This window comes from Oncorhynchus clarkii, chromosome 26, assembly GCF_045791955.1.
Source record: "Oncorhynchus clarkii lewisi isolate Uvic-CL-2024 chromosome 26, UVic_Ocla_1.0, whole genome shotgun sequence".
Taxonomy (NCBI): domain Eukaryota; kingdom Metazoa; phylum Chordata; class Actinopteri; order Salmoniformes; family Salmonidae; genus Oncorhynchus; species Oncorhynchus clarkii.
Genome location: NC_092172.1, coordinates 49,753,860 through 49,781,520, shown reverse-complemented (window position 1 = coordinate 49,781,520; position 27,661 = coordinate 49,753,860).

Here is a 27,661-nt window from a genome sequence, read left to right as displayed (position 1 = left end):
TGAGGGAAAGACAGAGGGAGAGAGAGAGAAACTGGGGGAAAAGAAATACAGAGGTTGTAGTCATGGTTGCAGGTACAAGAGGTAACTATAGCGATAACCCCAGTATCTGATTGTCCAGTCAGCTCTCCCTGCAGAGGTCAGTCAGGCCAGCTGCAATCTAGGTACAACTGCTGGATGGCCATCACGACAGCAGCCCAGCAGACTGAACAAACACACAGAGCGACAGGAGAGGAGAGGAGAGGGCAGAGTCTGTCTCTAGGCTGCAAAGCCGGGCTAAACTAGAAAAGGCCAGGCAAGACCCAGTCACGAGAACTGGGGGATGGGCCACCTATATGCCCAGCACATGCATTTTTACCTTTATTTAACTAGGCAAGTCAGTTAAGAACAAATTCTTATTTTCAATGACAGCCCAACAGGAACAGTGGGTTAACTGCCTTGTTCAGGGGCAGAATGACAGATTTGTACCTTGTCAGCTCAGGGATTTGAACTTGCAACCTTTCAGTTACTGGCCCAATGCTCTAACCACTAGACTACCTGCTGGTTACTGGACCAACACTCTAACCACTAGGTTACCTGCTGGTTACTGGCCCAACACTCTAATCACTAGGCTACCTGCCTCCCCTCCACTCTAACCACTAGGCTACCTGCTGGTTACTAGTCCAACGCTCTAACCACTAGACTACCTGCTGGTTACTAGTCCAACACTCTAACCACTAGTCTACCTGCTGGTTACTGGCCCAATGCTCTAATCACTAGGCTACCTGCTGGTTACTGGCCCAACGCTCTGACCACTAGGCTACCTGCTGGTTACTAGTCCAACACTAACCACTAGGCTACTTGCTGGTTACTGACCCAACGCTCTAACCACTAGGTTACCTGCTGGATACTAGTCCAACACTCTAACCATTAGGTTACCTGCTGGTTACTAGTCCAACACTCTAACCACTAGGCTACCTGCTGGTTACTGGCCCAACGCTCTAACCACTAGGCTACCTGCTGGTTACTAGTCCAACGCTCTAACCACTAGACTACCTGCTGGTTACTGGCCCAACGCACTAACCACTAGGCTACCTGCTGGTTACTGGCCCAACACTCTAACCACTAGGCTACCTGCTGGTTACTGACCCACACTCTAACCACTAGGCTACCTGCTGGTTACTAGTCCAACACTCTAACCACTAGGCTACCTGCTGGTTACTAGTTCAACACTCTAACCACTAGGCTACCTGCTGGTTACTAGTCTAACACTCTAACCACTAGGCTACCTGCCTCCCCTACACTCTAACCACTAGGCTACCTGTTGGTTACTAGTCCAACACTCTAACCACTAGTCTATATTACAGCAGGTATATTACAGCAGTTATATTACAGCAGGTATATTACAGCAGGTATGCTACAGCGGGAATGCTACAGCAGTTATGCTACAGCAGGTATTCTACAGCATGTATGCTACAGCAGGTATGCTACAGCAGGTATGCTACAGGTTTGCTACAGCAGGAATGCTACAGCAGTGATACTGAGTCAGAATCTGGAGCCAGACCAGACACTGCATTAAGTCATCAGTGGTAACTAAGTGATAAGACCTGTGATAGGCCTGTTGATTTACGAGGCTATGGGTCCCATGTAGGGGAGAGGTCAAGATTACACAGCTTTATAGACTAATGCAGGACAAGGGTCGGTATTAAGGCTCTCTATAGCCTGGTCGGAGGGAGGTATGGGGCCCAGACGAGGGGGGAGAGGAGGGAGAGGTGGTCTCAGTGTCACTAGGCAAAAGGTCCCGAAGTTGGGGGGGAGATGAGGGAGACAGGGAGGAGTCGAAGATGATACAGGGGTGAGACGGTTGGAGACGAGGGAGACAGGGGTGAGGCGGGGTGAGATGAGGTAGACAGGGGTGAGGTGGGGGGTGAGACGAGGTGAGACAGGGGGTGAGGTGGGGGGTGAGATGAGGGAGACAGGGAGACAGGGAGGAGTCGAGGATGATACAGGGGTGAGGCGGGGGTGAGATGAGGGAGACAGGGGTGAGGTGGGGGTGAGGTGGGGGTGAGATGAGGGATACAGGGGTGAAGTGGGGGTGAGATGAGGGAGACAGGGGTGAGGTGGGGGTGAGATGAGGGAGACAGGGGTGAGGTGGGGGTGAGACAGGGGTGAGGCGGGGGTGAGACGAGGGAGACAGGGGTGAGGTGGGGGTGAGATGAGGGAGACGGGGGTGAGATGAGGGAGACAGGGGTGAGACGGGGGTGAGGTGGGGGAGACAGGGGTGAGGCGGGGGTGAGAAGTGGGTGAGACAAGGGTGAGACGAGGGAGACAGGGATGAGGTGGGGGTGAGATGAGGGAGACAGGGTTGAGGTGGGGGTGAGATGGGGGAGACAGGGGTGAGACAGGGGTGAGGTGGGGGAGACAGGGGTGAGGCAGGGGTGAGAAGGGGGTGAGACGAGGATGAGACGAGGGATACAGGGGTGAGGTGGGTGTGAGACGGGTGTGAGACGAGGGATACAAGGTTGAGGTGGGGGTGAGGCGGGGGTGAGGCGGGGGTGAGACGAGGGATTCAGGGTTGAGGTGGGGGTGAGACGGGGGGTTGATTTGGGGGTGAGACGGGGGTGAGACGAGGGATACAGGGGTGAGGTGGGGATGAGATTCGGGCGAGACGGGGGGGTGAGACGAGGGATACAGGGGTGAGGCGTGGGTGAGACGGGGGTGAGGTGGGAGTGATGGGTGAGACGGGGGGGTGAGACGGGGGAGACAGGGGTGAGGTGGGGGTGAGACGGGGGTGAGACGAGGGAGACAGGGGTGAGGCGGGGGTGAGATGAGGGAGACACGGTGGGGTGAGAAGGGGGTGAGACGAGGGAGATAGGGGTGGGGTGAGAAGGGGGTGAGACAGGGGAAACAATATAGACAGGGGTGAGACGGGGGAACGGGGATGAGACAAAGGAGAAATGAGTGAGCAGGGGGGACGCAGGGGGAAACGGATGAGGCAGGAGTGAGATGACAGTAGATCACCTCAGGTAAACCTGCTGTAGTCTGAAGAGATGACAGTACATCACCTCAGGTAAACCTGCTGTAGTCTGAAGAGATGACAGTAGATCACCTCAGGTAAACCTGCTGTAGTCTGAAGAGATGACAGTACATCACCTCAGGTAAACCTGCTGTAGTCTGAAGAGATGACAGTACATCACCTCAGGTAAACCTGCTGTAGTCTGAAGAGATGACAGTACATCACCTCAGGTAAACTTGAGTCATTAACCAGTAACCAGCAGGTAGTCTAGTGGTTAGAACGTTGGGCCAGTAACCAGCAGGTAGCCTAGTAGTTAGAGAATTGGGCCAGTAACCAGCAGGCAGACTAGTGGTTAGAGCGTTGGGCCAGTAACCAGCAGGTAGACTAGTGGTTAGAGCATTGGACTAGTAACCAGCTGGTAGTCTAGTGGTTAGAGTGTTGGACTAGTAACCAGCAGGTAGTCTAGTGGTTAGAGTGTTGGACTAGTAACCAGCAGGTAGCCTAGTGGTTAGAGTGTTGGGACAGTAACCAGCAGGTAGCCTAGTGGTTAGAGTGTTGGACTAGTAACCAGCAGGTAGACTAGTGGTTAGAGTGTTGGACTAGTAATCAGCAGGTAGTCTAGTGGTTAGAGCGTTGGACTAGTAACCAGCAGGTAGACTAGTGGTTAGAGCGTTGGGCCAGTAACCAGCAGGTAGCCTAGTAGTTAGAGAATTGGGCCAGTAACCAGCAGGTAGTCTAGTGGTTAGAGTGTTGGACTAGTAACCAGCAGGTAGCCTAGTGGTTAGAGTGTTGGGACAGTAACCAGCAGGTAGCCTAGTGGTTAGAGTGTTGGACTAGTAACCAGCAGGTAGACTAGTGGTTAGAGTGTTGGACTAGTAACCAGCAGGTAGTCTAGTGGTTAGAGCGTTGGACTAGTAACCAGCAGGTACCCTAGTGGTTAGAGTGTTGGACTAGTAACCAGCAGGTAGACTAGTGGTTAGAGCGTTGGGCCAGTAACCAGCAGGTAGCCTAGTAGTTAGAGAATTGGGCCAGTAACCAGCAGGTAGACTAGTGGTTAGAGATTTGGGCCAGTAACCAGCAGGTAGACTAGTGGTTAGAGTGTTGGACTAGTAACCAGCAGGTAGACTAGTGGTTAGAGCGTTGGTTCAGTAACCAGCAGGTAGCCTAGTGGTTAGAGCGTTGGACTAGTAACCAGCAGGTAGACTAGTGGTTAGAGCGTTGGACTAGTAACCGAAAGGTTGGTGAATCGAATCCCCGACTGTCACGCCCTGACCTGAGTTATCTTTGTTTTCTTTATTATTTTGGTTAGGTCAGGGTGTGACGAAGATGGTTTGTTTATTTTTTATATTGTCATGGGGTTTTTGTGTGTCTAGGGGGTTTTTGTAGTGTGGGTGTTTATATGTCAGCAGCATACCACCCTGCATACCACTGCTGGCTTGCTTCTGAAGCTATGCAGGGTTGGTCCTGGTCAGTTCCTGGATGGGAGACCAGATGCTGCTGGAAGTGGTGTTGGAGGGCCAGTAGGAGGCACTCTTTCCTCTGGTCTAAAAAAATATCTCAATACCCCAGGGTGCTGTCTTTCGGATGGGAAGTTATACAGGTGTCCTGACTCTCTGAGGTCATTAAAACCTGTTACGGATTATGTGAATTCTCGCAGCTTTTCACAACTTTTTGTTAAAAATCGCGCAACATTTCAACGTCCTGCTACTCATGCCAGGAATATAGTATATGCATATGATAAGTATGTGTGTATAGAAAACACTCTGAAGTTTCTAAAACTGGTTAAATCATGTCTGTGGCTATAACAGAACGTGTTCAGGAGTAAAAATCCCAGGGAAAACTGTTCACCAAAAACACAAAAACAATATTCATCCGCCAATCTTTAAATTGTCTAAGGCGATAGAAAATAGATGAGGTTCCGTATACAACGCCTACAGCTTCCACATGATGTCGCCAATGCTGGCATTTCATTGCAAGTTTATCCTTGGTGGGATGACGTATAGGCACTTCCTGTCTTGGGGTGCACCCAGGAAATTATGAAAGTGAAAAAAATGGACGATGATTTCAAGACTTGCTGCTATCGAATACACATCGCCCCGTGATCAATTTGATCGATCATTAACGTTTATTAATACCCAAAGTTGGTTTAGAAAAGTAGTTTGAAGTGATTTGTAAAAGTTTATAGGCAACTTTTTTAATTTTAAAAAGTGACGTTGCGTCTTGTAAAGTGGAATTTTCCTTGGATCAGACGGCCTTCATAAATGGACATTTTGGGCATACTTTGACGGATTTAATCGGGAAAAAGACCCAATTGTGATGTTTATGGGACATGTAGGAGTGCCAACAAAGAAGCTCGTCAAAGGTAATGAATGTTTTATATTTTATTTCTGCGTTTTGTGTAGCGCCGGCTACCGCAAAATCTTTTGTTTAGGTCTCGTTCAGGTATTTTGGGGGGTGCATGCTATCAGATAATAGCTTCTCATGCTTTCGCTGAAAAGCATTTTACAAATCTGACATGTTGGCTAGATTCACAATGAGTGTAGCTTTAATTTAGTACCTTACATGTGTGTTTTAATTAAAGTTTGAGTTTTATCGAGTACTACGAGTGGCGCTCTGAAATTTCTGCTGACTTTGGTTCCTGTACAGGAACCACAATACGTAAGAGGTCATTAAAGATCCCATGGCACGTATCGTAAGAGTAGGAGTGTTAACCCCGGTGTCCTGGCTAAATTCCCAATCTGGCACCCAAACCATCACGGTCACCTAATAATCCCCAGTTTACAATTGGCTCATTCATCCCCCTCCTCTCCCCTGTAACTATTCCCCAGGTCGTTGCTGCAAATGAGAATGTTCTCAGTCAACTTACCTGGTAAAATAACAGATAAATAAATAACATGGCTATATACAGGAAGTACCAGGTAATAACATGGCTATATACAGGAAGTACCAGTACTGAGGTAATAACATGGCTATATACAGGAAGTACTAGATAATAACATGGCTATATACAGGAAGTACCAGTACTGAGGTAATAACATGGCTATATACAGGAAGTACCAGTACTGAGGTAATAACATGGCTATATACAGGAAGTACCAGTACTGAGTCAATGTGCAGGGGTACGAGGTAGGTAATAACATGGCTATATACAGGAAGTACTAGGTAATAACATGGCTATATACAGGAAGTACCAGTACTGAGGTAATAACATGGCTATATACAGGATGTACCAGTACTGAGTCGATGTGCAGGGGTATGAGGTAATTGAGGTAGATATGTACACATAGATGGGCCATACGCACTACCCTCTGTAGCCAAGTGGAAAACCAGCCAGTCGAGATGCTCTCGACGGTGCAGCTGTAGAACTTTCTGAGGATCTCAGGGCCCCGTGCCAAATCTTTTCAGCCGCTTAAGGGGGAAGAGGTGTTATTATGCCTTCTTCACGACGAAGTTGGTGTGTGTGGACCATGTTAATTCCTTAGTGATGTGGACACGGAGGAACTTGAAGCTCTCGACCGGCTTCACTACAGCCCCGTCGATGTGGATAGGTGGGGAGGCCAATCAGGAAGTCCAGGATCCAGTTGCAGAGGGAGGCGTTTACTCCCTGGGTCTTTAGCTTAGTGATGAGCTTTGAGGGCAACTATGGTGTTGTGTTGAACGCTGAGCTGTAGTCAATGAACAACATTCTCACATAGGTGTTCCTCTTGTCCAGGTGGGAAAGGGCAGTGTGGAGTGCAATAGAGATTGATTGGGTCATCTATGGATCTGTTCGGGTGGTGTGCAAATTGGAGTGGGTCTAAGGTTTCTGGGAAAATGGTGTTGATGTGAGCCAGGACCAGCCTTTCAAAGCATTTCATGGCTACTGATGTGAGTGCTACTGGGCGGTAATCATTTAGGCAGGCTACCTTCGCTTCTTGGGTACATGGACTATGGTGGTCTGCACTTAGTGATGCGCTGGAGGGCACTATGGTGTTGAATTCAGAGCTGTAGTCAATGAACAGCATTCTCACATCGGTGTTCCTTTTGTCCAGTACACTTCCTGGTAATCCGTCTGGCCCCGCGGCCTTGTGAATGTTAACCTGTTTAAAGATCTTACTCACATCGGTTACGGAGAGCGAGATCACACAGTTGTCCGGAACAGCTGGTGCTCTCATGCATGGTTCAGTGTTGCTTGCCTCGAAGTGAGCATAGAAGGCATTTATCTTGTCTGGTAGGCTCGCGTCACTGGGCAGCTCGCGGCTGAATTTCCCTTTGCAATCCGTGATAGTTTGCAAGCCCATCTAGCATGCGTCAGAGCCGGAATAGTAGAATTCAATCTTGGTCCTGTATTGACGCCTGTCTGAGGTTGCAGAGAGATTTATTATAAGTGTCCGGATTAGAGTCCTGCTCCTTGAAAGCGGCAGCTCTAGCCTTTAGCTCAGTGCGGATGTTGCCTGTAATGCATGGGGGGGGGGGTGGACGTCGTCGATGCACTTACTAACGAAGCCTGTGACTGATGTGGTTAACTCCTCAATGTTACAGTCTGTACTAACAAAACATTCCTGAAGCTTAGCATCCAGCCTGGTCTCATAGACTAAACGTAACACAGTAAATGTAAATCTAGGACACTCATATTAGCATGATATTGTAACGATGTTCTTCTGAGGAAGGAGTAGACCAAAGCGCAGCGTGGTACGTGTTCATATTTCCTTTAATTAACTGAACACTAAATACCAAAGAACAAGAGAATAAATGAAAACCGAAACAGTTCCCGTATGGTGCAAACACTGAAACGGAAAACAACTACCCACAACCCATAGTGGGAAAACAGGCTGCCTAAGTATGGTTCTCAATCAGAGACAACAACTACCCACAACTAACAGTGGGAAAACAGGCTGCCTAAGTATGGTTCTCAATCAGAGACAACAACTACCCACAACTAACAGTGGGAAAACAGGCTGCCTAAGTATGGTTCTCAATCAGAGACAACAACTACCCACAACTAACAGTGGGAAAACAGGCTACCTAAGTATGGTTCTCCATCTGAATAACATTCCACCAATGGGGCCACTAGGACATTTGACTGCAGGGCTACGACAAAAACAGGGTTGCTGGTCGGGAGAATGGATCGGGATTAAAACGTGAACGTCTAGCAATTCAACGTTTACGTGTTTGAGTCTCATCCAAGGACAACTTTCGCCTTTTTTAGCTAATTAGCATCTTTGCAACTACTTACTTACTTTGTAGCAGTGACTACAGTATTCAGACCCCTTTTTAGCAGTGACTACAGTATTCAGACCCCTTTTTAGCAGTGACTACAGTATTCAGACCCCTTTTTAGCAGTGACTACAGTATTCAGACCCCTTTTTAGCAGTGACTACAGTATTCAGACCCCTTTTTAGCAGTGACTACAGTATTCAGACCCCTTTTTAGCAGTGACTACAGTATTCAGACCCCTTTTTAGCAGTGACTACAGTATTCAGACCCCTTTTTAGCAGTGACTACAGTATTCAGACCCCTTTTTAGCAGTAACTACAGTATTCAGACCCCTTGACTTTTTCCACATTTTGTTACGTTACAGCCTTATTCTAAAATGGATTCAATCATTTCCCCCCCCCTCATCAATCTACACACAATACCCCTGAATGACATCACAATACCCCTTAATGACATCACAATACTCCATAATGACATCACAATACCCCTTAATGACATCACAATACCCCTTAATGACATCACAATACCCCTTAATGACATCACAATACCCCTTAATGACATCACAATACTCCATAATGACAAAGTTAAAAAAAATGGGGATATTTTTACAAATGTATATATATAAACATAATTATGCAGAGCCTTTACTCAGCGCTTTGTTGAAGCACAGTAGGCAGCGATTTCAGCCTCAAGTCTTCTTGGGTGTGACGCTACAAGCTTGGCACATCTGTATTTGGGGAGTTTCTCACATTCTTCTCTGCAGATCATCTCAAGCTCTGTCAGGTTGGATGGGGAGCGTCGCTACACCTCTATTTTTTTCAAATAAAATAACATGTTATTGGTCCCTTGCACATGGTTAGCAGATGTTATTGGTCACTTACACATGGTTAGCAGATGTTATTGGTCACGTACACATGGTTAGCAGATGTTATTGGTCACATGGTTAGCAGATGTTATTGGTCACATGGTTAGCAGATGTTATTGGTCACATGGTTAGCAGATGTTATTGGTCACATGGTTAGCAGATGTTATTGGTCACTTACACATGGTTAGCAGATGTTATTGGTCACTTACACATGGTTAGCAGATGTTATTGGTCACATGGTTAGCAGATGTTATTGGTCACTTACACATGGTTAGCAGATGTTATTGGTCACTTACACATGGTTAGCAGATGTTATTGGTCACTTACACATGGTTAGCAGATGTTATTGGTTACTTACACATGGTTAGCAGATGTTATTGGTCACTTGCACATGGTTAGCAGATGTTATTGGTCACTTACACATGGTTAGCAGATGTTATTGGTCACTTACACATGGTTAGCAGATGTCATTGGTCACTTACACATGGTTAGCAGATGTTATTGGTCACGTACACATGGTTAGCAGATGTTATTGGTCACTTGCACATGGTTAGCAGATGTTATTGGTCACTTACACATGGTTAGCAGATGTTATTGGTCACTTGCACATGGTTAGCAGATGTTATTGGTCACTTACACATGGCTAGCAGATGTTATTGGTCACTTGCACATGGTTAGCAGATGTTATTGGTCACTTGCACATGGTTAGCAGATGTTATTGGTCAGGTCTCTCCAGAGATGATTGATCGGGTTCAAGTCCAGGCTTTTGCTGGGCCACTCAAGGACATTCAGAGACTTGTCCCGAAGCCATTCCTACATTGTCTTAGCTGTGTGCTTAGGGTCGTTGTCCTGTTGGAAGGTGAACCTTTGCTCCAGTCTGAGGCCCTGAGCGCTCTGGAGCAGGTTTTCATCAAGGATCTCTCTGTACTTTGCTCCGTTCATCTTTCCCTCGATCCTGACTAGTCTCCCAGTCCCTGCCTCTGAAAAACATCCCCACAGCATGATGCTGCCACTACCATGCTTCACCGTAGTGATGCTGCCACCACCACCATGCTTCACCGTAGTGATGCTGCCACCACCACCATTGCTTCACCGTAGTGATGCTGCCACCACCACCATGCTTCACCGTAGTGATGCTGCCACCACCACCATGCTTCACCGTAGTGATGCTGCCACCACCACCATGCTTCACCGTAGTGATGCTGCCACCACCACCATGCTTCACTGTTGGTGTCAGGTTTCATCCAGATGTGACGTTTTGCATTCAGGTCAAAGAGTTCAATCTTGGTTTCATCAGACCAGAGAATCTTGTTTCTCTTGGTCTGAGTAGTTTAGATTCCGTTTGGTAAACTGCAAGCGGGTTGTCTGTCATGTGCCTTTTACTGAGGAGTTGCTTCCATCTGGCCACTCTACCATAAAGGCCTGGTTGGCGGAGTGCTGCAGAGATGGTTGTCCTTCTGAATGGTTCTCCCATCTCCAGAGTGCCTCTGGAGCTCTGTCAGAGTGACCATCAACCCCACCTCCCTGACCAAGGCCTTTCTCCCTCTATTGCTCATTTCGGCCAGGCTGCCAGCTCTAGGAAGAGTCTTGGTGGTTCCAAACTTCATTAATTTAAGAATGTTCTTGGGGACCTTCAATGCTGCAGTTCCCCTGATCTGTGCCTTGATACAATCCTGTCTCGGAGCTCTACAGACAATTCCTTTGACCTCATGGCTTGGTTTTTGCTCTGACATGCACTATCAATAGTGGGACCTTATATAGACAGGTGTGTGCCTTTCCAAATCATGTCCAATCAGTTGAATTTACCACAGGTGGACTCCAATCAAGTTGTAGAAACATCTCAAGGATGATCAATGGAAACAGGATGTACCTGAGATCAATTTAGAGTCTCATAGCAAAAGGTTTGAATACTTATGTATTAAGGTTTTTCTGTTTAAAAAAAAATAATAATTTGCAAATAAAACGGTTTTTGCTTTGTCATTGTGGTGTATTGTCAAATCAAATCAAATCAAATCAAATCAAATTTTATTTGTCACATACACATGGTTAGCAGATGTTAATGCGAGTGTAGCGAAATGCTTGTGCTTCTAGTTCCGACAATGCAGTAATAACAAGTAATCTAACTAACAATTCCAAAACTACTGTCTTGTACACAGTGTAAGGGGATAAAGAATATGTACATAAGGATATATGAATGAGTGATGGTACAGAGCAGCATAGGCAAGATACAGTAGATGGTATCGGGTACAGTATGTACAAATGAGATGAGTATGTAAACAAAGTGGCATAGTATAGTATAAAGTGGCTAGTGATACATGTATTACATAAGGATACCGTCGATGATATAGAGTACAGTATATACGTATGCATATGAGATGAATAATGTAGGGTAAGTAACATTTATATAAGGTAGCATTGTTTAAAGTGGCTAGTGATATATTTACATCATTTCCCATCAATTCCCATTATTAAAGTGGCTGGAGTTGAGTCAGTGTCAGTGTGTTGGCAGCAGCCACTCAGTGTTAGTGGTGGCTGTTTAACAGTCTGATGGCCTTGAGATAGAAGCTGTTTTTCAGTCTCTCGGTCCCAGCTTTGATGCACCTGTACTGACCTCGCCTTCTGGATGATAGCGGGGTGAACAGGCAGTGGCTCGGGTGGTTGATGTCCTTGATGATCTTTATGGCCTTCCTGTGACATCGGGTGGTGTAGGTGTCCTGGAGGGCAGGTAGTTTGCCCCCGGTGATGCGTTGTGCAGACCTCACTACCCTCTGGAGAGCCTTACGGTTGAGGGCGGTGCAGTTGCCATACCAGGCGGTGATACAGCCCGCCAGGATGCTCTCGATTGTGCATCTGTAGAAGTTTGTGAGTGCTTTTGGTGACAAGCCGAATTTCTTCAGCCTCCTGAGGTTGAAGAGGCGCTGCTGCGCCTTCTTCACGATGCTGTCTGTGTGAGTGGACCAATTCAGTTTGTCTGTGATGTGTATGCCGAGGAACTTAAAACTTGCTACCCTCTCCACTACTGTTCCATCGATGTGGATAGGGGGGTGTTCCCTCTGCTGTTTCCTGAAGTCCACAATCATCTCCTTAGTTTTGTTGACGTTGAGTGTGAGGTTGTTTTCCTGACACCACACTCCGAGGGCCCTCACCTCCTCCCTGTAGGCCGTCTCATCGTTGTTGGTAATCAAGCCTACCACTGTTGTGTCGTCCGCAAACTTGATGATTGAGTTGGAGGCGTGCGTGGCCACGCAGTCGTGGGTGAACAGGGAGTACAGGAGAGGGCTCAGAACGCAACCTTGTGGGGCCCCAGTGTTGAGGATCAGCGGGGAGGAGATGTTGTTGCCTACCCTCACCACCTGGGGGCGGCCCGTCAGGAAGTCCAGTACCCAGTTGCACAGGGCGGGGTCGAGACCCAGGGTCTCGAGCTTGATGACGAGCTTGGAGGGTACTATGGTGTTGAATGCCGAGCTGTAGTCGATGAACAGCATTCTCACATAGGTATTCCTCTTGTCCAGATGGGTTAGGGCAGTGTGCAGTGTGGTTGAGATTGCATCGTCTGTGGACCTATTTGGGCGGTAAGCAAATTGGAGTGGGTCTAGGGTGTCAGGTAGGGTGGAGGTGATATGGTCCTTGACTAGTCTCTCAAAGCACTTCATGATGACGGATGTGAGTGCTACGGGGCGGTAGTCATTTAGCTCAGTTACCTTAGCTTTCTTGGGAACAGGAACAATGGTGGCCCTCTTGAAGCATGTGGGAACAGCAGACTGGTATAGGGATTGATTGAATATGTCCGTAAACACACCGGCCAGCTGGTCTGCGCATGCTCTGAGGGCGCGGCTGGGGATGCCATCTGGGCCTGCAGCCTTGCGAGGGTTAACACGTTTAAATGTCTTACTCACCTCGGCTGCAGTGAAGGAGAGACCGCATGTTTTCGTTGCAGGCCGTGTCAGTGGCACTGTATTGTCCTCAAAGCGGGCAAAAAAGTTATTTAGTCTGCCTGGGAGCAAGACATCCTGGTCCGTGACTGGGCTGGGTTTCTTCCTGTAGTCCGTGATTGACTGTAGACCCTGCCACATGCCTCTTGTGTCTGAGCCGTTGAATTGAGATTCTACTTTGTCTCTGTACTGGCGCTTAGCTTGTTTGATAGCCTTGCGGAGGGAATAGCTGCACTGTTTGTATTCGGTCATGTTACCAGACACCTTGCCCTGATTAAAAGCAGTGGTTCGCGCTTTCAGTTTCACACGAATGCTGCCATCAATCCACGGTTTCTGGTTAGGGAATGTTTTAATCGTTGCTATGGGAACGACATCTTCAACGCACGTTCTAATGAACTCGCACACCGAATCAGCGTATTCGTCAATGTTGTTATCTGACGCAATACGAAACATCTCCCAGTCCACGTGATGGAAGCAGTCTTGGAGTGTGGAGTCAGCTTGGTCGGACCAGCGTTGGACAGACCTCAGCGTGGGAGCCTCTTGTTTTAGTTTCTGTCTGTAGGCAGGGATCAACAAAATGGAGTCGTGGTCAGCTTTTCCGAAAGGGGGGCGGGGCAGGGCCTTATATGCGTCGCGGAAGTTAGAGTAACAATGGTCCAAGGTCTTTCCTCCCCTGGTTGCGCAATCGATATGCTGATAAAATTTGGGGAGTCTTGTTTTCAGATTAGCCTTGTTAAAATCCCCAGCTACAATGAATGCAGCCTCCGGATAAATTGTTTCCAGTTTGCAGAGAGTTAAATAAAGTTCGTTCAGAGCCATCGATGTGTCTGCTTGGGGGGGGATATATACGGCTGTGATTATAATCGAAGAGAATTCTCTTGGTAGATAATGCGGTCTACATTTGATTGTGAGGAATTCTAAATCAGGTGAACAGAAGGATTTGAGTTCCTGTATGTTTCTTTCATCGCATTGTGTGTAGATTGATGAGGATTTCAATTTTAATTTTTAATTTTAGAATAAGGCTGTAACGTCAGAACATGTAGAAAAAGACAAGGGGTCTGAATACTCTCCAAATGCGCTGTACTTAGCATGTTAGCTAACCCTTCCCCTAACCCAAACCTTAACCTTAACCCTTTCACCTAACCCTTCCCCTAACCCAAACCATAACCTTAACCATTTAACCTAACTCCTTACCCTAACCTTAACCTTAACCCTAACCCCTAAACTCCTAGCTAACGTTAGTCACCTAGCTAATGTTAGCGTTAGCCACCTAGATAACATTAGCGTTAGCCACCTAGCCACCTAGATAGCGTTAGCCACCTAGCCACCTAGATAGCGTTAGCCACCTAGCCACCTAGATAACGTTAGCCACCTAGCCACCTAGATAACATTAGTCACCTAGCTAATGTTAGAGTTAGCCACCTAGATAACGTTAGTCACCTAGCTAATGTTAGCGTTAGCCACCTAGCCACCTAGATAACGTTAGCCACCTAGCCACCTAGATAACGTTAGTCACCTAGCTAATGTTAGCGTTAGCCACCTAGCCACCTAGATAACGTTAGCGTTAGCCACCTAGATAACGTTAGCGTTAGCCAACTAGCTAATGTTAGCGATAGCCACCTAGCCACCTAGATAACGTTAGCCACCTAGCCACCTAGATAACGTTAGTCACCTAGCTAATGTTAGCGTTAGCCACCTAGCCACCTAGATAACGTTAGCGTTAGCCACCTAGATAACGTTAGCGTTAGCCAACTAGCTAATGTTAGCGATAGCCACCTAGCCACCTAGATAACGTTAGCCACCTAGCCACCTAGATAACGTTAGTCACCTAGCTAATGTTAGCGTTAGCCACCTAGCCACCTAGATAACGTTAGCGTTAGCCACCTAGATAACGTTAGCGTTAGCCAACTAGCTAATGTTAGCGATAGCCACCTAGCCACCTAGATAACGTTAGCCACCTAGCCACCTAGATAACGTTAGTCACCTAGCTAATGTTAGCGTTAGCCACCTAGCCACCTAGATAACGTTAGCGTTAGCCACCTAGATAACGTTAGCGTTAGCCAACTAGCTAATGTTAGCGATAGCCACCTAGCCACCTAGATAACGTTAGCCACCTAGCCACCTAGATAACGTTAGTCACCTAGCTAATGTTAGCGTTAGCCACCTAGCCACCTAGATAACGTTAGCGTTAGCCACCTAGATAACGTTAGCGTTAGCCAACTAGCTAATGTTAGCGATAGCCACCTAGCCACCTAGATAACGTTAGCCACCTAGCCACCTAGATAACGTTAGTCACCTAGCTAATGTTAGCGTTAGCCACCTAGCCACCTAGATAACGTTAGCGTTAGCCACCTAGATAACGTTAGCGTTAGCCAACTAGCTAATGTTAGCGATAGCCACCTAGCCACCTAGATAACGTTAGCCACCTAGCCACCTAGATAACGTTAGTCACCTAGCTAATGTTAGCGTTAGCCACCTAGCCAACTAGATAACGTTAGCGTTAGCCACCTAGATAACGTTAGCGTTAGCCAACTAGCTAATGTTAGCGATAGCCACCTAGCCACCTAGATAACGTTAGCCACCTAGCCACCTAGATAACGTTAGTCACCTAGCTAATGTTAGCGTTAGCCACCTAGCCACCTAGATAACGTTAGCGTTAGCCACCTAGATAACGTTAGCGTTAGCCAACTAGCTAATGTTAGCGATAGCCACCTAGCCACCTAGATAACGTTAGCCACCTAGCCACCTAGATAACGTTAGCGTTAGCCACCTAGATAACGTTAGCGTTAGCCAACTAGCTAATGTTAGCGATAGCCACCTAGCCACCTAGATAACGTTAGCCACCTAGCCACCTAGATAACGTTAGTCACCTAGCTAATGTTAGCGTTAGCCACCTAGCCACCTAGATAACGTTAGCGTTAGCCACCTAGATAACGTTAGCGTTAGCCAACTAGCTAATGTTAGCGATAGCCACCTAGCCACCTAGATAACGTTAGCCACCTAGCCACCTAGATAACGTTAGTCACCTAGCTAATGTTAGCGTTAGCCACCTAGCCACCTAGATAACGTTAGCGTTAGCCACCTAGATAACGTTAGCGTTAGCCAACTAGCTAATGTTAGCGATAGCCACCTAGCCACCTAGATAACGTTAGCCACCTAGCCACCTAGATAACGTTAGTCACCTAGCTAATGTTAGCGTTAGCCACCTAGCCACCTAGATAACGTTAGCGTTAGCCACCTAGATAACGTTAGCGTTAGCCAACTAGCTAATGTTAGCGATAGCCACCTAGCCACCTAGATAACGTTAGCCTCCTAGCCACCTAGATAACGTTAGCGTTAGCCACCTAGCTAATGTTAGCGTTAGCCACCTAGCCACCTAGATAACGTTAGCGTTAGCCACCTAGATAACGTTAGCGTTAGCCACCTAGCTAATGTTAGCGTTAGCCACCTAGCCACCTAGATAACGTTAGCGTTAGCCACCTAGATAACGTTAGCGTTAGCCACCTAGCTAATGTTAGCGTTAGCCACCTAGCCACCTAGATAACGTTAGCGTTAGCCACCTAGATAACGTTAGCGTTAGCCACCTAGATAACGTTAGCGTTAGCCACCTAGATAACGTTAGCGTGTACCATATAATATGTTTTGCAACTTCGTAACATATTGTACAAATTGCAAATCATTATATGAAACGGACAGACGCAAATTAATATATACCGTACGAAACGTAACATATCATACCAATTGGAATGTTCCAGGTTTTAAATGTACTATGTGACATCTACCCCTGAGTCCAGGTTGTAGAATCCACTTTATCAAACTACTTCCGCAATGAACGCGTGCGTCACTGTTTGAGTTTTTGATTTAACGCAGGAATCAGAGTAGAGTTTTGTACGTGTTTCTGTGTGGAGGTGATCTAGAGTTTTGTATGTGTTTCTGTGTGTGAGGAGGGGATCTAGAGTTTTTGTCACCTCTAGTTGCACAGGTGACATCTCTCTCTCTCTCTCTCTCTCTCTCTCTCTCTCTCTCTCTCTCTCTCTCTCTCTCTCTGTGTGTGTGTACAGCTCGTGGAGCGCGGTCTTAGAGCCAGCATCTGTTTGTGGTGGTAAATAGACAGCTGTGAAAAATATAGATGAAAACCTCTTTTGGTAAATAGTTACGGTCTTATCTTAGCTTATCATGAGCTGCTGCTCCAGTTTCAAATGCTCTGCCTGCGGCTATGGAACCCTGACCTGTTCACCTGACTCTCTAGAGACAGCAGGAGTGGTAGAGATACTCTGAATGATCGGCTATGAAAAGCCAACTGACATTTGCTCCTGAGGTGCTGACTTGCTGCACCCTCGACAACTACTGTGATTATTATTATTCGACCATGCTGGTCATTTATGAACATTTGAACATCTTGGCCATGTTCTGTTATAATCTCCACCCGGCACAGCCAGAAGAGGACTGGCCACCCCACATAGCCTGGTTCCTCTCTAGGTTTCTTCCTAGGTTCTGGCCTTTCTAGGGAGTTTTTCCAAGCCACTGTGCTTCTACACCTGCATTGCTTGATGTTTGGGGGTTTTTAGGCTGGGTTTCTGTACAGCACTTTGAGATATCAGCTGATGTACGAAGGGCTATATAAATAAATGTGATTTGATTGGATGAGGTACTCTACTAAATAACTGTGATTTGATTGGATGAGGTACTCTACCTCAGGTGAACAGAACCTCCAGACTTCCTTTAACATTAGAGACCATCCTTCAGCTGTTGTTTTGAGGGTCGAACTGCATTTGTGGAGAGTCTGTCTGGTCCAACGTCTCCATATCTATCTCTATTGGTTCAGGGAGGTGTTTCCCCCCCAAGGCCTTATCACTGCTACAAAGCATGCTGGGCCGTCTGGGGTCGCGGCACCATTGACCATGAGGAGCTGATACCAGGGTCAGGACAAGGTGTGTGTGTGTGTGTGTGTGTGTGTGTGTGTGTGTGTGTGTGTGTGTGTGTGTGTTGTGTGCGTGCGTGCGTGCGTGCGTGCGTGCGTGCGTTTATGTGCATGGACTGGAGAGGTGATACGTTTCAACCTGACCCAGCCCTGGAACAACAACAACAACAACAACAACAACGTGACCCGTAAAAGACAACAGGTGAAGACTCATGATGGAGAACAATCTGTAGAAACAAGTGAAATCAGTGAATCTAAACTGGGATTGACTGAAGAGCAGGAGAAACATCAGACAAGTCTATGGTGTCTATTAGACTAGTAGCATTATCCATCACTGACAGTGACGCATTGACTTGAGACATAATGTCTAACACCGTTGACGTGGGACATAATGTCTAACACCGTTGACGTGGGACATAATGTCTATCACCGTTGACGTGGGACATAATGTCTAACACCGTTGACGTGGGACATAATGTCTAACACCGTTGACGTGGGACATAATGTCTAACACCGTTGATGTGGGACATAATGTCTAACAACGTTGACGTGGGACATAATGTCTAACACCGTTGACGTGGGACATAATGTCTGACATCGTTGACGTGGGACATAATGTCTAACACCGTTGACGTGGGACATAATGTCTATCACCGTTGACGTGGGACATAATGTCTAACACCGTTGACATTATGTCACACGACACCAGGCCTTTCAGCCTCCCGGGTCTCTCAGTCATGGGGTTTGACAAATGAAACAACATTCCACAACCACTGATTGTATTTATCTAGCAAGAAGGGAGAGGTGGAAAAGATGACTGCCAAAGAAATCTGAAGATGTCCATCTGATGATCTCTCTCTGACAGGAATAGCAGAGGTCCAACTGGGCGAGACGAGGAGACGTCCCGAATGGTACACTGTTCCCTAGATAGGGAAGTAGATAGGTCAGAAGTAGTGAATTAATTTGGGACCTAACCCATTTGGGACCATTTTGGACCCAGATCATTTGGGACCCAGTTCATTTGGGACCCAGTTCATTTGGGACACAGTTCATTTGGGACCTAGACCATTTGGGACCCAGATCATTTGGGACCCAGTTCATTTGGGACCCAGATCATTTGGGACCCAGCTCATTTGGGACCCGGCTCATTTGGGACCCAGCCAGCCCATTTGGGACCCAGCCAGTCCATTTGGGACCCAGTTCATTTGGGACCCAGTTCATATGGGACCCAGTTCATTTGGGACCCAGTTCATTTGGGACCCAGATTATTTGGGACCCAGCCCATTTGGGACCCAGATCATTTGGGACCCAGCCCATTTGGGACCCAGTTCATTTGGGACCAAGCCCATTTGGGACCCAGCCAGATCATTTGGGACCCAGCCAGCTCATTTGGGACCCAGCCAGATCACCCGTGATATTAGTCAGTGTTCAACGATCCCATCATGTAGGTTTCGGTTTTGCTCTGGGGATGGCAGAATCGGGTAAGAATCTGCCTCTGATTCTGGTGATGGAAAGTTTTTGATAAAACAAAAAAATTAACGTTTTAGCTGACAGCTTCTGTGATGACTGTGCTGATAGGGAACCAGTCTGGACTGTATTTAAACAACGCACAAGGACTCTGTATGTTTAGGGGTTGTTGTTGCTGTTGTTGTTGATGCTGAGGATCATTACTGTAACTTGGTCACCACCACACCATCTTGTTGTTGTTGATTCTGAGGATCATTACTGTAACTTGGTCACCACCACACACCATCTTGTTGTTGTTGATGCTGAGGATCATTACTGTAACTTGGTCAACACCACACACCATCTTGTTGTTGTTGATGCTGAGGATCATTACTGTAACTTGGTCAACACCACACACCATCTTGTTGTTGTTGATGCTGAGGCTCATTACTGTAACTTGGTCAAGACCACACACCATCTTGTTGTTGTTGATGCTGAGGCTCAACACCACACACCATCTTGTTGTTGTTGATGCTGAGGCTCATTACCGTAACTTGGTCACCACCAAACACCATCTTGTTGTTGTTGATGCTGAGGCTCATTACTGTAACTTGGTCAAAACCACACACCATCTTGTTGTTGTTGCCGTACAGAACCCTTAAGACAACGTGTGCCCGTTGATTCTTTACACACAGTGGAGAGGTCATAGGTCACACTGTGAGTGAGAAGCACCAGTAATGTGGTTGTATCCTAAATGCACCTTATTTTCTACTTTGACCAGCGCTTATCAGCGCCATTTGGGGAGGACCAGAAGGGTTATTCCAGTAACCCAACCTGGGCTGGTCCAGAGGGATATTCCACTAACCCAACCTGGGCCTGGGCTGGTCCAGTGGGTTATTCCAGTAACCCAACCTGGGCTGGTCCAGAGGGTTATTCCAGTAACCCAACCTGGGCCTGGGCTGGTCCAGAGGGTTATTCCAGTAACCCAACCTGGGCTGATCCAGAGGGTTATTCCAGTAACCCAACCTGGGCCTGGGCTGGTCCAGTGGGTTATTCCAGTAACCCAACCTGGGCTGGTCCAGAGGGTTATTCCAGTAACCCAACCTGGGCCTGGGATGGTCCAGAGGGTTATTCCAGTAACCCAACCTGGGCTGGTCCAGAGGGTTATTCCAGTAACCCAACCTGGGCTGGTCCAGAGGGTTATTCCAGTAACCCAACCTGGGCCTGGGCTGATCCAGAGGGTTATTCCAGTAACCCAACCTGGGCCTGGGCTGGTCCAGTGGGTTATTCCAGTAACCCAACCTGGGCTGGTCCAGTGGGTTATTCCAGTAACCCAACCTGGGCCTGGGCTGGTCCAGAGGGTTATTCCAGTAACCCAACCTGGGCTGGTCCGGAGGGTTATTCCAGTAACCCAACCTGGGCTGGTCCAGAGGGTTATTCCAGTAACCCAACCTGGGCCTGGGCTGATCCAGAGGGTTATTCCAGGAACCCAACCTGGGCTGGTCCAGAGGGTTATTCCAGTAACCCAACCTGAGCTGGTCCAGTGGGTTATTCCAGTAACCCAACCTGGGCCTGGGTTGGTCCAGAGGGTTATTCCAGTAACCCAACCTGGGCCTGGGCTGGTCCAGAGGGTTATTCCAGTAACCCAACCTGGGCCTGGGCTGGTCCAGAGGGTTATTCCAGTAACCCAACCTGGGCTGGTCCAGTGGGTTATTCCAGTAACCCAACCTGGGCTGATCCAGAGGGTTATTCCAGTAACCCAACCTGGGCTGGTCCAGTGGGTTATTCCAGTAACCCAACCTGGGCTGGTCCAGAGGGTTATTCCAGTAACCCAACCTGGGCTGGTCCAGTGGGTTATTCCAGTAACCCAACCTGGGCTGGTCCAGAGGGTTATTCCAGTAACCCAACCTGGGCTGGTCCAGTGGGTTATTCCAGTAACCCAACCTGGGCTGGTCCAGAGGGTTATTCCAGTAACCCAACCTGGGCTGGTCCAGAGGGTTATTCCAGTAACCCATCCTGGGCTGGTCCCGAGGGGTATTCCAGTAACCCAACCTGGGCTGGTCCAGAGGGGTATTCCAGTAACCCAACCTGGGCTGATTCTCTCCAGGTATGTATCCAGGGTCTGAGGCAGGGCGTACTGGGTTGTAGGTGGTTCCTGTGGGAGTCAGGGTCTGAGGCAGGGCGTACTGGGCTGTAGGTGGTTCCTGTGGGAGTCAGGGTCTGAGGCAGGGCGTACTGGGCTGTAGGTGGTTCCTGTGAGTCAGGGTCTGAGGCAGGGCGTACTGGGCTGTAGGTGGTTCCTGTGAGTCAGGGTCTGAGGCAGGGCGTACTGGGCTGTAGGTGGTTCCTGTGGGAGTCAGGGTCTGAGGCAGGGCGTACTGGGCTGTAGGTGGTTCCTGTGGGAGTCAGGGTCTGAGGCAGGGCGTACTGGGCTGTAGGTGGTTCCTGTGAGTCAGGGTCTGAGGCAGGGCGTACTGGGCTGTAGGTGGTTCGTGAGTCAGGGTCTGAGGCAGGGCATACTGGGCTGTAGGTGGTTGCTGTGCGAGTCAGGGTCTGAGGCAGGGCGTACTGGGCTGTAGGTGGTTCCTGTGGGAGTCAGGGTCTGAGGCAGGGCGTACTGGGCTGTAGGTGGTTCCTGTGAGTCAGGGTCTGAGGCAGGGCGTACTGGGCTGTAGGTGGTTCGTGAGTCAGGGTCTGAGGCAGGGCATACTGGGCTGTAGGTGGTTGCTGTGGGAGTCAGGGTCTGAGGCAGGGTGTACTGGGCTGTTCCTGTTTACTGGCTTACTGAGAACAGACAGGGATCTGTGTCAAACATGTCTGATTCACATCCAAACATCTCAATCACAGAAAGATGTATATTTATTACTGCTAGAAACTGGCCTCTTCATCAACGCTTAATGGGCAAATCGATCTTTCAGTGTGTGTGTGTGTGTGTGTGTGTGTGTGTGTGTGTGTGTGTGTGTGTTTGTAGTGTGGTGTGTGTGTGTGTGTGTGTGTCTGTAGTGTGTGTCTGTAGTGTGTGTCTGTAGTGTGTGTGTGTGTGTGTGTGTGTCTGTAGTGTGTGTGTGTGTGTGTGTGTGTGGTGTGGTGTGTCTGTGGTGTGTGTGTGTGTGTGTGTGTCTGTAGTGTGGTGTGTGTCTGTAGTGTGTGTCTGTAGTGTGTGCCTGTAGTGTGTGTGTGTGTGTGTGTGTGTGTGTGTGTGTGTGTGTGTGTGTGTGTGTGTGTGTGTCTCTCTGTATGATTAAAGCCCAGTAGTTTTTGTCCATGTTTCCTCTATCCTCGTAGTACATGTCCCGCCCACAGAGTCCATGTTTCCTCTATCCTCGTAGTACATGTCCCGCCCACAGAGTCCATGTTTCCTCTGTCCTCGTAGTACATGTCCCGCCCACAGAGTCCATGTTTCCTCTTCCCTCGTAGTACATGTCCCGCCCACAGAGTCCATGTTTCCTCTATCCTCGTAGTACATGTCCCGCCCACAGAGTCCATGTTTCCTCTATCCTCGTAGTACATGTCCCGCCCACAGAGTCCATGTTTCCTCTATCCTCGTAGTACATGTCCCGCCCACAGAGTCCATGTTTCCTCTTCCCTCATAGTACATGTCCCGCCCACAGAGTCCATGTTTCCTCTATCCTCGTAGTACATGTCCCGCCCACAGAGTCCATGTTTCCTCTATCCACCGAGTCCATGTTTCCTCTTCCCTCATAGTACATGTCCCGCCCACAGAGTCCATGTTTCCTCTATCCTCGTAGTACATGTCCCGCCCACAGAGTCCATGTTTCCTTAACAGATGGGGCAGAGATGAAAACATTTTAAACTTATCAACATAAAAATGAATGATGAATCCTTTAAATGAAATAAAAACAGCCTCTCTATTTGTCGCTCCTGCCAATACACGTGTGTTTAAAGTAAACCTCCTCTAAGACTTTGGCAGCACTATATTGTAGCACGGGAAACATCTGGAAAGCATTCTTCTCAATTGTGTTTTTTTTTTTCATTGTTAGTCTTTTAAAACCCAAAGGCCTCGAACTGTTTTCATAATTAAGCATAAAGAACGGTGGATATTGGTTCCTATAATCTTTCATTCATGCGGGCCGGGCCCGGACAGGCCCACTCATAAAACCTGGGTTCAGTGGTGAGTGAGTACAGGAGCCTGCTGGGCCAAGAACACTGAGTTTCATTGAACAGTTCAGATAAGGCAACACACCAAGGAGGTATCCCTCCCTCCCTCCCTCCATCTCTCTCTCTCTCTCTCTCTCTCTCTATCTCTCTCTCTCTCTCTCTCTCTCTCCCTCCCTCCCTCCCTCCCTCCCTCCACTCCTCTCAGGACTCCCTTCCCTTCCAACATCATGATGTCATCAGCATCTCTGAGCCTGATTTACTAAATCTGATCCAGGTTGTGAGTTCCTCCTCTGGGCCGCCCTGTAATAACTGATATCGGACCCCATAACTCCCCGTCATTCTGCTGACCACGGCTAAGAGAGGGGATCGGGGACCAGATGGGAACAGCTCAGTGTAAGTCGAACATTGAGAGAGGAGGGGGGTCAGGACCAGATGGGAACAGCTCAGGGTAAGTCTAACCTTGAGAGAGGAGGGGGGTCAGGACCAGATGGGAACAGCTCAGGGTAAGTCTAACCTTGAGAGAGGAGGGGGGTCAGGACCAGATGGGAACAGCTCAGTGTAAGTCTAAACTTGAGAGAGGAGGGGGGCAGGACCAGATGGGAACAGCTCAGTCTAAGTCTAACCTTGAGAGAGGAAGGGGGCAGGACCAGATGGGAACAGCTCAGTGTAAGTCTAAACTTGAGAGAGGAGGGGGGAAGGACTAGATGGGAACAGCTCAGTGTAAGTCTAAACTTGAGAGAGGAGGGGGGCAAGACCAGATGGGAACAGCTCAGTTTAAGTCTAACCTTGAGAGAGGAGGGGGGTAGGACAAGATGGGAACAGTTCAGTGTAAGTCTAACCTTGAGAGAGGAGTGGGGTCAGGACCAGATGGGAACAGCTCAGTGTAAGTCTAACCTTGAGAGAGATGGGGGGCAGGACCAGATGGGAACAGCTCAGTGTAAGTCTAACCTTGAGAGAGGAGGGGGGCAGGACCAGATGGGAACAGCTCAGTGTAAGTCTAAACTTGAGAGAGGAGGGGGGAAGGACTAGATGGGAACAGCTCAGTGTAAGTCTAAACTTGAGAGAGGAGGGGGGCAAGACCAGATGGGAACAGCTCAGTTTAAGTCTAACCTTGAGAGAGGAGGGGGGTAGGACAAGATGGGAACAGCTCAGTGTAAGTCTAACCTTGAGAGAGGAGTGGGGTCAGGACCAGATGGGAACAGCTCAGTGTAAGTCTAACCTTGAGAGAGATGGGGGGCAGGACCAGATGGGAACAGCTCAGTGTAAGTCTAAACTTGAGAGAGATGGGGGGTCAGGACCAGATGGGAACAGCTCAGTGTAAGTCTAACCTTGAGAGAGGAGGGGGTTCAGGACCAGATGGGAACAGCTCAGTGTAAGTCTAACCTTGAGAGAGGAGGGGGGTCAGGACCAGATGGGAACAGCTCAGGGTAAGTCTAACCTTGAGAGAGGAGGGGGGTCAGGACCAGATGGGAACAGCTCAGTGTAAGTCTAACCTTGAGAGAGGAGGGGGGTCAGGACCAGATGGGAACAGCTCAGGGTAAGTCTAACCTTGAGAGAGGAGGGGGGTCAGGACCAGATGGGAACAGCTCAGTGTAAGTCTAACCTTGAGAGAGGAGGGGGGTGAGGACCAGATGGGAACAGCTCAGGGTAAGTCTAACCTTGAGAGAGGAGGGGGGTGAGGACCAGATGGGAACAGCTCAGGGTAAGTCTAACCTTGAGAGAGGAGGGGGGTGAGGACCAGATTGGAACAGCTCAGTGTAAGTCTAACCTTGAGAGAGGAGGGGGGTCAGGACCAGATGGGAACAGCTCAGGGTAAGTCTAACCTTGAGAGAGGAGGGGGGTCAGGACCAGATGGGAACAGCTCAGTGTAAGTCTAACCTTGAGAGAGGAGGGGGGTCAGGACCAGATGGGAACAGCTCAGGGTAAGTCTAACCTTGAGAGAGGAGGGGGGTCAGGACCAGATGGGAACAGCTCAGTGTAAGTCTAACCTTGAGAGAGGAGGGGGGTGAGGACCAGATGGGAACAGCTCAGGGTAAGTCTAACCTTGAGAGAGGGGGGGGGGTCAGGACCAGATGGGAACAGCTCAGGGTAAGTCTAACCTACCAGATATAGTAAACAGTAGTAAAAAGCAGAGAGTGATAAATGAAATATGTCATGTTGTTTATTCATTTATTATAATCACAAAACAACAATTCACCAGGAAAACCAGCAGAAAAATCATCAAATTCCACTCCAGCGATCCCAAGTCTGTTTGTTCCTGCAGCCTCAGTGGAGACATGGTCCACACAGAGACAGTTACTGCAGGGAATCTGACAGCAACTGAAGCCAAGCTTGCACATCCTCACGAGACAAACCAGAGGCTGCCATAGCTCAGGTCACAGACTGCTATTTGTGACTTACCAAGCAACAAATAAATGAAGACAGAAATAAAAGCCAATTCTTCCTCCCTTTAGGGGCCAGGAGAACAGACGACCCTGGAGAGAAAGAGTTGCTGGCAAAATCTCCTGTCTCTCACTTTCTCTCGCTCTCATTCTCTCTCTCCTTTCTCCTCTCATCTCTCCTCTCTCTGTCTCTCTCTTGCTCACTTTCTTTCTCAGGGGTTACCACAGCCCTCTCTCTCTCATTCTCTCTCTCCCTCTCTCCTCTCTCTCTATCTCTCTCCTCTCTCTCCTTTCTCCTCTCATCTCTCCTCTCTCTGTGTCTCACTTTCTCTCGCTCTCTTTCTCTATCTCTCTCCTCTCTCCTCTCTCCTCTCTCTGTCTCTCTCTCTCTGAGGGGTTATCACAGACCTCTCTCTCTAATTATCTCTCTCCCTCTCTCCTCTCTCTCTTCCTCTCTTTTCTCGGTCTCGCTCTCTCATTCTCTCTCTCCCTCCCTCTCTCCTCTCTCTGTCTCTCTCTCTCTGAGGGGTTATCACAGACCTCTCTCTCTAATTCTCTCTCTCTCCTCTCTAATTCTCTCCCTCTCCTCTCTCATTCTCTCAGTCTCGCTCTCTCATTCTCTCCCTCCCTCTCTCCTCTCTCTTTCTCTCTCAGGGGTTATCACAGCCCTCTCTCTCTCATTCTCTCTCTCTCCTCTCTCTCTCCCTCTCTCCTCTCTCTCTCCTCTCTCTTTCTCTCTCAGGGGTTATCACAGCCCTCTCTCTCTCCTTCTCTCCCTCCCTCCTAGATCCTAATAACTCTTGTAGGATGCCAGCTCCGTGGCTGGAACCTCTCACACCATCGCCACGCCACTGCATGAACATTAGAGAGGCCTAGAAGAAACAAGCGAGAGTGGAGGACGAGAGGAACATGAGTAGAAGGAAGAGGGGTTGAGGCTTTACAACAGAGAGAGAGCTGAGTGGACATCTCCTCTCCTCTCCTCTCCTCCTCTCCTCTCCTCTCCTCTCCTCTCCTCTCCTCTCCTCTCCTCTCCTCTCTGACCCCCCCAGAAGGAAGAGGGGTTGTGGCTTTCCAACAGAGAGAGCTGAGTGGACATCTCTCTCCTCCTCTCCTCTCTGACCCCCCAGAAGGAAGAGGGGTTGTGGCTTTCCAACAGAGAGAGCTGAGTGGACATCTCCTCTCCTCTCCTCTCCTCTCCTCTCCTCTCCTCTCCTCTCCTCTCCTCTCTGACCCCCCCAGAAGGAAGAGGGGTTGTGGCTTTCCAACAGAGAGAGCTGAGTGGACATCTCTCTCCTCCTCTCCTCTCTGACCCCCCAGAAGGAAGAGGGGTTGTGGCTTTCCAACAGAGAGAGCTGAGTGGACATCTCCTCTCCTCTCCTCTCCTCTCCTCTCCTCTTCTCTCCTCTCCTCTCCTCTCCTCTCCTCTCCTCTCTGACGCCCAGAAGGAAGAGGGGTTGAGGCTTTACAACAGAGAGAGCTGAGTGGACATCTCCTCTCCTCTCCTCTCCTCTCCTCTCCTCTCCTCTCCTCTCCTCTCCTCTCTGACGCCCAGAAGGAAGAGGGGTTGAGGCTTTACAACAGAGAGAGCTGAGTGGACATCTCCTCTCCTCTCCTCTCCTCTCCTCTCCTCTCTGACCCCCCCCCCCCAGAAGGAAGAGGGGTTGTGGCTTTCCAACAGAGAGAGAGCTGACTTCGATGCCATGATCAGACCAAACATTTACCAAACTATTAGCTGCAATAATTACACACTCCTTTCCCACATGCTAATAAAACTCTAACAGTCCAATAATCATATGATTTGAATCATTC